General features: G+C 35.6%; 1 long non-coding RNA gene across 1 annotated transcript in view; it reads right to left on the bottom strand.

The window, feature by feature from the left end:
• Window positions 1–223: 223 nt before the first annotated feature.
• Window positions 224–13686, bottom strand: part of LOC131198639 (uncharacterized) — a 51361-nt gene continuing 37898 nt past the window's right edge. The window contains exon 6 of the long non-coding RNA XR_009155129.1: window positions 224–1563. This is a non-coding gene — a long non-coding RNA (uncharacterized LOC131198639). The remainder of the gene's footprint in view (window positions 1564–13686) is intronic.

The following is a 13686-nucleotide window of genomic DNA, read 5'->3' as shown; positions in this document are numbered from 1 at the left end:
AACTGACATTGCCATCGAGGGAGAGGGGACAACAATACTTTTAAATTCTTACTTTCTTTTTTTAACATGTAAATTGGAAAATTGTAGAGAAGCAAAATTTGATTACTTCAATTCTCACTGTACATACATGATTGAATTCCCATTTCGGTGTAGGAAATCCAGGCTCTAGCAACTTGAAACAACTCTCCAGAAAGGGAGGCATTTATTTGTGTAAATAATAGAATCCAGTATCAGTGCTCCAAATTTATCATGATGTTCTTCATAGGACTTCCCTTGAAGAGTATTTTGATGCAGTTTGCAGTCATGCTGACAGTTGTAGTACCCCTAGGATGCCTATGTAACTCCACTATTGTGCAAACTGCGCTGGTTGCTGGTTTGCTTCTGGATCCAATTAAAGGCACCGGTTATTATCTATGAAGTCCTTTATGGCATAGTCCAGGCTATCTGGGGAACTGTCTTGCCTCAATGGGACTGGCCTGTAGTACTTGTTCCAGAAGAAGTTATCTGCTGTGGACCCTCTTGGTTAAGAGTTCTGGCCAGTGATGTCCAGGAGAAGGATCCTTTGTGCCATGACTCTTGCCTCCTGGAACATTGTGCCATTCAAGGTGAGATCTGACCCCAGTTTTTTGGCCTTCCAACAGAGTCTCAAATCCTGGCTCTATCAATTGCACTCAGGCCCTGATGTGGAGGGCATTCCACATTGAAGATAGTTAGTGACTAGGAAGAAGATCCTTCTTCTATATTTTTACATTCTGTTTCCTAATTTATTTAATTTCTGTTAGTTTTTGATATTTAATGCTTTAATGTTTTGTATTTTTGGTTTTACAACGTTGTAAGCTGCTCAAAGGCCCTATTACCTTCCCTGTGGCAGCCCTTCAAGTATTGGAATATTGCTAAGACCTCTCAGTCTTTTCTTCATTAAGCTAAACATACTTGGTGCCTTTTGGCTGTGTCTAGAGCTTAGACCCTTTAACATATTTGTTGCTCTTTTCTACACTCTTCCTTGGGCCTTAGCTTACCTGCGTGAATGCTGGATAACTTCATTTTTTGCTTTTGTTTCATTCCCCTACACACACAACTACTTACTGAGCAATGTTTTATAGAGTTGCAATTGTTAATCATTTCACTGTATTTTGTATATTATAAATTGCACAGGAAATTGTTTAAAGTATATGAAATATGAAACCTCAGAAAACATATATGAAATAAGTATATACTATATACATATATTGTCCAGAGATTGTACACATGAGCACTGTAAATGAAAGGCCAAATCTAAATGAAACTCTTCACTTTCAAAGGGGAAAAAGGAAGACAGGAAAGAGGATATGACTATCAGAAAATGATTGTTATTTATCTCATTTTGTTTTCCAATACTTTGTGAGTGCATCCGGAGATTTTTTGAGTGCTGCCAAGAACCATTTCTGGCTCTTAGAATTGGGAACTGGGGGAGGGGGAGGGAAGATGTGAGTTTTATGGTTCTTTCTTCTTTCTTTGGGCTGCTCAAGTTTTTAAAAAAGAGATTGGAGACCCCTTCAAACAGCATGTAAGAAGCATGGATGGCTAAGGAAAAAAAGAAAGAAAAAAGATGAAAATTATATTGTTTTTGTTCTTTAAACTTCAAAGATGCAGAAATATTTCTTTCAATTATACCCTTACAAAAGTGGAACAAGATACAGAACATGGTGACCTGTCTATTTTGTTCATAAATCATCCATTAGGAGATTACTGGGCCCACCAATAAAAATACCACCATTAAGTGATAAGACTGAATTACAAGGACAGGAAGAATTCTTCAGCCAAGAAATATATATTATCTGCATCAAAGAAAATGTTGATAAATATGACATTCCTGTACTGTAAATAATAGTTGTGAGAGCCTTTCATATATACAGAGGTTTCCAATGCCATCTCTTTCATTTATATACCAACCCTGTGATGAAAGTTTTATATATTTATTTAAAAGATATTTCACTTTAAGGCCAGAATTATTGTACTCAAATCCTTTTATTTTCATGTTGAGATAATGGCAAACCCCCGTGGGCAGGGGAATACAAATATGCATTTTCATTCCCCTCCAGACTGTCTTATCTGGCCCACTCAATTTAGCAGATGTGAAATAGGATTGAGCGTCTGGATTCCTCATCAAAAAAGTAGACATTCTAAATGAAAACTTCACAGTGCTGATTGTTCATCTCTTTCTTAGGCGCAATAATAATTAACACTTGTTCTAGCGCCCTTCAAGAGCCATGCCTTATCATTTATTTATTCATTAGCTCACAGAAACTTTAGCCCACCTTTTTAATTTAAAGTAATTTCAAATTGTGTGTAGCTTGTACTTCAGGTCACTCAGTCCTAGGAAGGATGCAACGGAGTTTTTGAAAAAAAAAAACTCACCAAAAAACCCTTCATGAACTTATTCCGGCAGTCTCTGAAAATTGGACATGACTGAACAGAAGAAAAAACAAATTTATTTCCATCTCTCTCCCTCTCATCTTAATGAGAGGGAGGGGGAGTCTTACTGACTGCCTCATTTAGCAACCAAAGTCATAACAGCAGCAACAACAATAAAATAGCTTTGGAAATGATCATCCCATGGTTACATGATTGCCATTCGGGTGCTTCACTAGAAGCAGAATTACTGAACAATGCAGAAGTAAAATATCAAGTCATGCGTACATGATGTCTCAGTGATTCACTTAAAGATAGAAGTGGAAGTGGGGTTGTACATCCAATGAAATCATGTGATGTTTCATTTAGCCACCCATGGCACTCAACAGAGTGGCTGGTTCCAATTGGTAGTGAGGATTAACTACCTCCCTCCATCTTTTATGATGCAAAGCAAAGCCCCATAAGTTTTCATACTGCAGTGTGGTCCTAGGATTCCTTTATGACCCCCAAGACACTCCTAGGGTCCATGAAATCAGAATTATTTGCCAATCTATATACAGTAGAATAGAGGACGTGGTGACTCAGGGGCTAGGATGTTGAGCTTGTCGATCGAAAGGTTGGCAGCTCGACGGTTCAAATCCCTAGTGCTGCCGTGTAACGGGGTGAGATCTCGTTACTTGTCCCAGCCTCTGCCAACCTAGCAGTTTTGAAAGCATGTAAAAATGCAAGTAGAAAAAATAGGGACCACCTTTGGTGGGAAGGTAACAGCATTCCGTGTGCCTTTGGCATTTAGTCATGCCGGCTACATGACCACGGAGACGTCTGTGGACAGCGCTGGCTCTTCGGCTTTTAAATGGAGATGAGCACTGCCCCCTAGAGTCGGGAATGACTAGCACGTATGTGCGAGGGGAACCTTTACCTTTACTATACAGTAGAATAAAATATCCTGTTGTCTCTTTGGATCAAGTAGTTTATGGGATGCTAAGCCACACATCCAATACTTGAGGCACTGCTTTCCTTATTAGTAAAGGGATGATATGGAACACAAATAAGCTCTTCCAATGCTCAACATGTTCCTATATTTAGATATAAATATTTGACTTTCATACAGAATTTCCAATTATAGAAAGCTACCTGTGGCTGGTTCTAATAGCTAACTTTCTCCATTTTCTTTATGAGAATAATTATCTGAGAAAATTAGTCATATGATGATTCAGTTTATTAGCAATGATTATCACCTTGCATTTCTACACTATATTCATGGTGGTATTTTTAATTTTGAAAGGTTTGGGGTGATAAGAACACAGGGTAACAATTTGCTTAATTAAAATCAAAGTCATATAGTAAGAAATCTGAAAGTATAGGAATAAGAACATAGTTTAAATAAATACAGATAGTCCTTGACTTATGACCCCAATTTAGCCCCCAAAATTTTGCTAAATCAGAGTGTGCAGAATCATGCTTAAGTGTGTTTTGTCTCATTTTTACAAACTTTCTTGCTGTTATGTCAATCACTCCAGTTGTTAATTAGCAACATGATTAAGTTAATCTGGCTTCCCCATTGGCTTTGCTTGTCAGAGGGTCGCAAAAGATGATCGCATGAGTCCGGGACATTGAAACTGTCATAAATATGAACCAAGCATCTCAATTTTGATCACATGACCATGAGAATGTGCAAATTTTATAAGTGAGAAAAATGGTCATAAGTAACATTTTTCTGTGCCTTGTAACTGAACAATCACTAAATGAACCGTTGTTAAATTAAGGATTACCTGTATACATTTCATTAATTCGATATTATTCTTTGCATAAAATCAGCATTTAAAATTTTATTAAAGAACTATTGGATTCTGTACCGTCCTCTCTCCCTCCCACCTCCTTTCCTCCCTCCCTCTTTTTCTACTTCTGTTTGAACATATTTTAAACTAGGGCATATAAAATCTTTGCCAGACCTATGCTTGAATACTGGTCACCTGCCTGGAACCCTCACTGTATTTCAGACATCAATACATTAGAGAGGGTCCAGAGGTATTTTACTAGAAGAGTTCTTAAATCTTCTCTTTGAAATAAAATTCACTATACCACCAGGCTTGAAATTTTAGGTCTCGATAGCCTCAAACTACGCCGTCTACGTTCCAACCTATGCTTAGTTCATAAGATTATTTACCAAAACATCCTACCTGTAATGAGTACTTTAATTTCAACCGTAATAACACAAGGGCTATCAATAGATTCAAACTCAATGTAATTTGCTCTAATCCTAATTGTAGGAATATGATTTCTGCAATAGAGTAGTAAATGTCTGGAACACTCTACCTGATCCTGTTGTTAGTCTTGCTAATCCCCATATTTTTTTCCTTAAACTGTCTACCATGGACCTTTCATGTTTCTTAAGGGGTCCCTAAGGGGGCGTGCATAAGTGCATCAGCGTGCCTACCGTCCCTGTCCTACTGTCCCCATTTACATGGTTTTATAATGTTTGTCCAGTCCAAGGCAGAACAAGGCTATACATGACAAACAACTGCAGAAGGTCCTTTAGACTCCCCAGCATGGTGAGATACTGTATACTGTGTTATGTGTAGTGTAATTCACTGACAGATATATTACAAATCTGGGTTTTTCATGAATTTCTTTGTAATATCTAGAACAGATATCTGATAGGTCAGTATTATGGGCAAATATAATTGAAACCATTCTCCGGAGTAAAAGCGAACTTTACCATGAAGATTTGAGATTTGTCTGAAGTGAAGCAAAAGCCCTTTTAAATGTCCCAGATCAAAACTAAACTTCATTTGGAAATGAACAGTAGGACAATGTATTCCAAGAATACACTAGAAAAACTATTTCTGTCATTCTAAGAAATACTTAAAGATTGATTCTGTCATGGTGGGATGTGGTAGAAGAAGAGAAGAAAATTCTGATTTGTAATTAGCAAATTAATTTTTTGCTTCTAATAAGACATGAATTCTGATCTGAATCTCTCAAGGAAAAATAAATAATTCATACTTGGCCTTAGCATGTATCTGCTGCTTGCACATTTAAAATAGCTAAGAATGTTAGCTAAATTTATCATGTTGAGAGAATTGCATCTACTAAACGGTATTGTAGGTGTATTCCCTTACTATAAATAGTTAAGGCAGATTATAGGTTTAAGAAGACATTTCTGACAGACTGATTCATTCGCAGTTACAATTGCAATAACATTTCAAACAAAACATTATTTCCTATTGGAACTCCTTAGGTTGGAACTTTCTGGTAACAAAAATAATTGTACCACTGGGTGGCACACTTGATGATCTAGTGAACTGAGAGAATTTTAAGCTCAGGACCTGAAAAATCATGAGGGCTGTTGATACATTTTTGATGTTTCCTAAATCCAGATTCTATAAAACGTGTAGTGAAAATATAATGCTAATCAGTTTCTACAAGAGTTTGTAATGATGTTTGTAATTCAAAAGTCTTTTCTAATCTATTTCCAAATTAAAGATTAGAAACACAACTTCAATAATGAGGCATACTTAAAGGAGTTCTACCTCTTGTGTTTCCTTCACAATTTTTCCTTATTATTATTAATAATTTCATTTGCTTCAGTATCATTCTTTGTCAAATTTTAACTCTCAGTCCAAGTCCATATATGGTCAGACATATCACAATCTGATTGCTGAAAAAAACTGAGCAGAACAGAATCAAATTTGGAAAAGAGAAGTAGATAAAAAGAAAAGATAGAAGTTTGAACATAGGCCTGATTGTGTGGAATCTGCATATGGATGGAGGATGGATGGACAGACGAATGGACGGTTGGATGGATGAATCCTCCTGGCACCGTACTGAGCTCACATTGTTGCTAACCATTCTTTCTAATCCCTCCTTTCTCTATTTATGTGACTCAGAGAGGAATGCATGCACTCTGCTGTGTGCCCTTGAATGCCTGAATGTATAGGAACATATACATATGTAACACATTACTTAATTACATAGTACAACATATCATCACATGCTATGATCTTTGTTGGAAAAGAGGTTGGAAAAAGCCCTGCATTCTTTCCCTAATTTGTCCTCTTTCAAACTCAATGAAATGCTGAAAATAAATTTTAATGATTCTATGTGTCCATTGGAAGAGTTAATTCTCTGAAAACGGCACCCTGAAAAGAGAACAATTAAGTCTTAAGTGGGCCAGATTAGGCTGGATGAGCCTTCAAAGTAACCCAGACTGGAAACAGACACCACAACAACAGTTATGGCTTTTTACCATAATCTGCAGATACCCTATTGCATATTATACTAAAGGGAATCACATTAGGCAGTCTTGAGTTTCTCTCCTATTCTCCTCTTTTTCCTTAGCACTGAGCTGGTGTTCAGGCGTGTGTGTGTGTGTGTGTGTGTGTGTGTGTGTGTGTGTGAGAGAGAGAGAGAGAGAGAGAGAGAGAGAAGAAAAATCTATTGCATGCTCATGGGAGTGACAATTGGACAGCAAATTATAATTTTGCCTAGTACTCCATTTTAAGCCTCCTGGTTTTGAGAACTGATTCTTGGATTGACAAGAAGTCAATCAACAAACAATAGATATGAGCCAGCAATGTGCAGCAGCTGCCAAAAACATCCAACACAGTTCTGGGCTGCACCATGTAAAAAGATGTTGAGACTCTAGAAAGAGAAGAGCAGCAAAGATGATTAGGGGACTGGAGGCTAAAACATATGAAGAATGGTTGCAGGAACTGGGTATATCTAGTTTAATGAAAAGAAGGACTAGGGGAGACATGACAGCAGTGTTCCAATCTTTCAGGGGTTGCCACAAAGAAGAGGGAGTCAAACTATTCTTCAAAGCACCTGAGGTTAGAACAAGAAGCAATGGGTGGAAACTGATCAAGGAAACAAACAACTTAGAAGTAAGGAGAAATTTCCTGACAGTTAGAACAATTAATCAGTGAATCAACTTGCCTGCAGAAGTTGTGAATGCTCCAACACTGGAAGTTTTTAAGAAGATGTTGGATAACCATTTGTCTGAAGTGGTGTAGGGTTTCCTGCCTGGGCAGGGGATTGGACTAGAAGACCTCCAAGGTCCCTTCAAATTCTGTTATTCTATTCTGTTCTGTTCTGTTCTGTTCTAATAATCTGTCCACAATTCAAAATAGGAACAAGTTTCTTCTCCTTTACATAGAAAAAGAGCAAGGAAAGGAAAGGAAGAATCTTCCTACTCTAACTTGCTACATAAATGTTTCTCATTTGAAAATAAGACTCCTTGCTGGAATTCTTGTATTACTTTAATAATAAAATCTACTTAATAAATCTTATTCATCCACCTCTGAAAGATTGGAATTAACCATTTCTAGTTCAGGTTTGTCACTGACATTTGATGTGCCCTAAAGTAAAGCATATTTGTTTGTTTTTTGTTTGTATGCCATCTTTATTATTTTTTATAAATAACTCAAGGCAGCAAACATATCTAACACTTTCCCCCCCAGTTTTCCCCAGAAAAATAACGGTGTGAAGTTGATCGGGCTGAGAGAGAATGACTGGCCCAATAGTGTGGTCCGTAACTCCATGTCAAGGCTTCCACTGGGGACCCAACTGTCTCCCATTTTCTTGCTTGCTGCCTTAGCCACTACACAGAACTGGTTCAGCATCATCTTCTTGAAGCAGCTATCCGGGTGATCCACTGGTTCTTTAGCTTCTTTGCAGAGACACAACTTGCTGTCTGTTCCCGTCTTCTCAATTCTGGCTTTGTATTTATTTATTTTTAATACTTGATCTTGTGCAATCAGAATTAGCCCCTTAGTTTCTTTCTTTAACTTTCCTGCTCTTAGCCATTGCCTGGTCTTGTTATTATCTGCTTTGCCTGCTGGTTTTTTTTTAATGAACCGGCCCTGTAATGTTTTGTCTTCCCATGTCTTTTCAGTTTGCTCTCTCTAGTGTTCAGTAAGTCAGTAAGTCTTCCTAGTAGAGCAACTTTGTGGTGTCTTCTCAAAACCCCAAAAGTTTTATTAAAAATCTATCCACTGTTGACCTCCCCACATTCCTAAGAGGACTCTAAGGGGCGTGCATAAGAGCACAAATGTGCCTACCGTTCCTGTCCTATTGTTTCTTCATATATATATATATATATATATATGAAGTATATATATATGAAGTATATGCTTATACTACCTCCTCATATATATGTTTATATATTATATAATCTGCTGTTATGCTTGTGTATATTGTTATGACAAAATTAAATAAATAAATAAACTTCATTGTCCTTCAGATTTTCTTGTTATATGCCCCCTTTTTTCCTTCAATCATCTAATGTACTTGCAACATTTCACACTCACCTACCTGCCCAAGTAAGTAAAGTCTGTCAAGTCACTGTGTAGATGAAGGACATGATTCATTGTCATTATTTTTCTAGCCAGAGCTTTTAGTTCTGCTTGGGTCTAGTCCACTATTCCAGCTGGAATTATCCAGATGTTAATTGCCTTGATAGTATTTTTTCCACTAAGTTTGGACTTAAAGATTTTCTTCACTCTCTTGATGTGTTCACTTCTAACCTTTTTCTTCACTTCAGTGATGGCACCGTAGCTGTAGTATTCTGTTATCAGAGAAACCTATCTAGTTCTTTTGATGTTCTTGTTTTTTTTTAAATGGTTTTTGAACTTAGACATACTTCTCCCTTTCTTCTAATTCCCAATTGTAGAGATCATGAATTGGTAAATTCAGTCTGCATTGTCTATGGTTGCCCAAAATAACTTTAGTTTTGTCTAAGAGCATATTCCAACTTCCTTTAATCCAGTGTCTTCCTGAAGTGTTGAAGTTCAAATCCTGTACTTTTTAGGCAATATGGCCCTTGTGAAAGACAGGTCTGTATAAGCACAACATTCAATGATTAATTTGAGAAACATTTCTTAGACATTTTCTGCCACATGGAATTGATTTTATCAGGTGTAGAGGGCAATCTTTGCATAATTAAAATAGTTGCGCATAGCTGAGTTTAAAAAATGAAAAATCTAGCAAATTCAGATTCAATAGGCAATTGTATCGGCCAGACGTTATTGTAATACTCCAAAGGAGATGATGTGAAATCTGTCCTAAGCTAAATATGCAAGTATGTCAAAATAGTGATTGAAGAAAACCAGAATTAACTTCTTGTCAGTGGTGAGAAGAACCACTTTTCTGAGTAGAAGGTTACAGCTCTGTGATCCTCTGACACTCTAAGAAGATATGAATAAACAGTCTTTCTTGATCAAAGCCCCAGTTAAAGGGAGGGAAAGATATGTTCCAGAACTTCATACCTCTCAATGCTGCTCACTTTTGCCCTGAATGGGCTTCTGGGGAAAATGGGGATAATAACACAAAAATATGTGAGAGGAAGGAATGGCTTGACACAGATTTTTGTATGTTCCTATACTCATTTAGGGCTTTGTTTAGTTAGAAAAAAGGATTGAAGTCAACAATATATGCAGTCAGCAAATTTTTCTAGATAAAAATGAAGAAATAAAGTACAGTCAGTGAAAAAAAACATCCTGCCACTTCATTCTTTGAATAAATGTATCTCTCAGGAATTTTCAAACATAAAGAAGGAATCCATAACAGCGTTTCTCTATGAAGGACAATTTTATGGTGAAAGGAAAGAATTTATCTAGTCATGGCTTTATCAGAACTTTGCTCTTTTTAATTTACAACGTCCAAGGACATTCTGTACCAGTACATCAAAATACATAGCAAAAAGCTTTTAATAATAATAAAAAAATAGGACAGATGACTTAGTATTACCTTCTAGATTTTTGATTTTCCCACAGTCCTTGTTATTGTCATTTGGAGAGCATTACCTGATGGACTCTCCTGCCTTCATGCTAGACTTTTCTCTAAATAAATTTATATTAAATAGCTCCTTTAGACTTTGATACCTGGAATATAATGAACACTCTTGGAATATAATGAACACACCAACACCCTTAAGATATGAGGAGTGATAGAAGACTGTCAATTTAGTATAACCAAAACATTTAACAGAACTTGTAGCCTAGAGTTTAAACTTGCTCCTGTTTCACAAATAATAAGTGAATGTCCTCTGATTTTTACACTGTGCATTTATAGTGAACATTTTAATATGTGAAGGAAAAATGTTTATTTTGGCAAAACCTGTGTATAAAATCCCTTTGATAAATCCTAATAACCATTTGTTTAAAAATGAACACTTTGGCATGTTAGAAGAAATTGCTTAAATGAAAGTAGCAGAATATTTATTCCATTGATAAAATAACTGCTACAATTGTGAAAAGCCTTGTACTGTGTCATTCTTTGTCCTATATTTCCAATGCAAAGTAGTTCAACAAACAATAATAGGTGTAATTATTCCATTCCTACAACAAAGCTCAACTGAAGAATGCGGGAAAGAGGTAAAGCTGATATTCATGATATTGGTTCATATTCCTATTAGGCTTTAACTTTAAACTATAAGTGATCTAGCTTCCCAAAAGAAAGTATAGAAAACTGAAGGAGATGATTTCAAAGCTCTGCATGGATTTGAAGACGTATGACTTATATTCCTAGTAACTTCTGCAATGATTTGAAAGTTTAGCTTCATTGACCAATCTGTCTTTCTGGAAAACAAAACAAAACTGAAAATCTGAAAATATTTATTTTCAATACCAAAATACCTTGTGTAATAAGCTAAATCAGTTTTAGCAGATTAGGCCTTTTCTTATCCCAACTTATTTTTGATCATTGGCTTTGATTCTGCGAAGAGTGATGGAAATATGTCCAGGCTAGTGAAATTGGAATGCCATGGCAGGAGTTCTAGGAATAAGCACTGTTTTGTGTAAAAAGCAAGAATTATACTTTCAAAGATATGGGCCACAATTCCAGCTAAAAGTTATTGTGATAGCTATTATTTGTTATTCTTCAGATACTGTTATGTAGTTGTCTAACACTACAAACTTTTCTCAAACACCTTTAAGCAATCAAGGAGGAAATGTTCCAGAGGAAAATCTAGTCAGTTTGCTGACATCCATGACAAAATCTTTTGATGTTCTTTCTGGCTATATCATAGATTATAGTTGTTTTTTGCTTGAAACCTTAAATGCTACTGCTGTAAACTTTGAAAAGTTCAAAGTTGAAAAACATGAACACAATACTCAAATTGTGAGGGGGCATGCATAATTACACTAATGTGTCTATTTTCCCTGCTATTGTATTTTTATTCTCTTATTCTTGTTCTTGTTTGACAAATCCCAATAAATAAATAAATAATGAGAAGAATTTAACAAGAGGTAAAACTAAAAGCTCTATTTTAGCCTGGTTTGCATATATCCAAAGGAAAAAAAATCAAATTTGTTGCATTCCATGCTCCTCTTGAACATCTTGGCCTAATAAATATTTCTGGAACAACACTCACATGCTATTTTCATAAACTTCTAGTTTCTAACACCAAAGGATTGATCACTGAACATCTACTGCAAATTTGTTAGCTTATTTTTTAACGCCACTTTAAATTGCCAGCATCTAGAAATATTAATACGTTTGCAATTTGATGTCATAAAAATAGATAAATTAGACAACTTAATTTCATTTTCCTGGATGCTGGCATAGTTTGTTTTCATGGATGCATGTGTGCATTTATTTCTCTTTTATATTTCAAATGTATGATAATATCAACTACAGATAAAACTGACCCAATAGGAAACAAACCTGAAATAGGAGTCAGGTTTGCCTTTCTATTATTTATTGCTATAAACCATAAAGCATCTTTTGAGCAACTTACATTTCATAATTGTAGTCTGAGTAATGGTTGGGAGCACGTAAACCCCAAGTTTGTACAATTGCAGCCAATTTCAAATCATGACATTATTTAATTATATTCCAATCTCTTGTAAATTTTATTTTCAATTTTCATTTTCATATAGCTCTTATTATTTATCCCTAGAGAGGTAACCAAGACAAGTTTCTAAATATGAACAGACATATATGGAAAAAAAAGCCTAGTCAACCAACGAAGGTCATAAGAAGGAGTTCTGGAACAAATTATAATACAATTAATTGAAATTATCATTAGATCTAAATAAATTGCATTGGATCAGATTCCAAAACTGATACAATGATTAGATCAACGACTTGTATCTCTTTGTTCTAGATATGTAATGGATTGCATCTGAATCTTATATAACTGCATTATTTCCAGAAGCATATTGTATTCTCAATTAAAAGAATATCATTTTAGTCCTAAAATTGTGGAGGGCTCTGCTTTTTTCTGTGTTTGTTGAAAGGATTTAAAGCAGATAAAAATGCCTATCAATTAAACAGATATTATTCTAGATAAATCAGGGAAAGACTTCAAATTAGAATAGCTAAGGATAAATCTGTGTCAATCCTAAAGGAAATCGAGTCTGATTTTTCTTTGGAAGGACAGATACTGAAATACTTTGGTCAGCTAATGAGATAGGACTGGAAAAGGCCGTGGTGTGAGAAAGATTGAGGAAAACAGAAAAGGGGACAGCAGAGGATTATATAGTTAAATATGTCATCAAGTCTATAAACATGAATTTGAGCAAATTCTGGGAGACAGTGGAGGCTAGTGGAGCCTGGTATGCTATAGTCCATGGAGTCACAAAGAGTCAGACATGATTTACCTCGCCCCATTCCTAAGAAGTCTGTAAGGGGCATACATAAGAGCACCAACATGCTTACCGTTCCTGTCCAAATGTTCCCTTTAATTGTATCCAATTTCATATAGTTATTACATACTTATAATTATATATATATATATGCTTATATATCGTATAGTTATTTCATGCTTATGCTTATATATAATGTTGTGACAAATAAAATAAATAAAAATAAATAAACTGAACAACAACAATAAGGATAAATCTGTAGACAGGCCTATCCACTTATACTTAAGATTTTGAAATATCCCATGTATTCTAGGCTCCAAACAGATAATATATTCATAACCATAGTGATTCACACTCTAGTAACCTCCATATTGGAAATTTGTGGATGCATTAGGTATTTATGTATCTTGGCCCAAAGATAGTCTGGAAATTGCAACTAAAGTAGAATTTTTCTGCTAAAATACTTTGTCTACATAGAACGTATTATATTTTGTGAAGGGATATTCCAGCAACCTATTTACTGCAGAGAGCTGTCATGTCAGATAACATTACAGCCTTAAATAACTTTAAAACCATACTGATAAAAAAATGAAATTCTTTTATATGTTCTGTCTACAGGATTACATTATGAACTTCTGAAAGAATGAGCTATTTCCATAGTGACATCCCATGTTTGGTTCCTGAAGCAGATAAAGCAGATGTCGAC

Source organism: Ahaetulla prasina, chromosome 4 (genome assembly GCF_028640845.1).
Source record: "Ahaetulla prasina isolate Xishuangbanna chromosome 4, ASM2864084v1, whole genome shotgun sequence".
In the NCBI taxonomy this organism is placed as follows: domain Eukaryota; kingdom Metazoa; phylum Chordata; class Lepidosauria; order Squamata; family Colubridae; genus Ahaetulla; species Ahaetulla prasina.
This window is presented reverse-complemented; position numbering and strand designations above follow the sequence as displayed.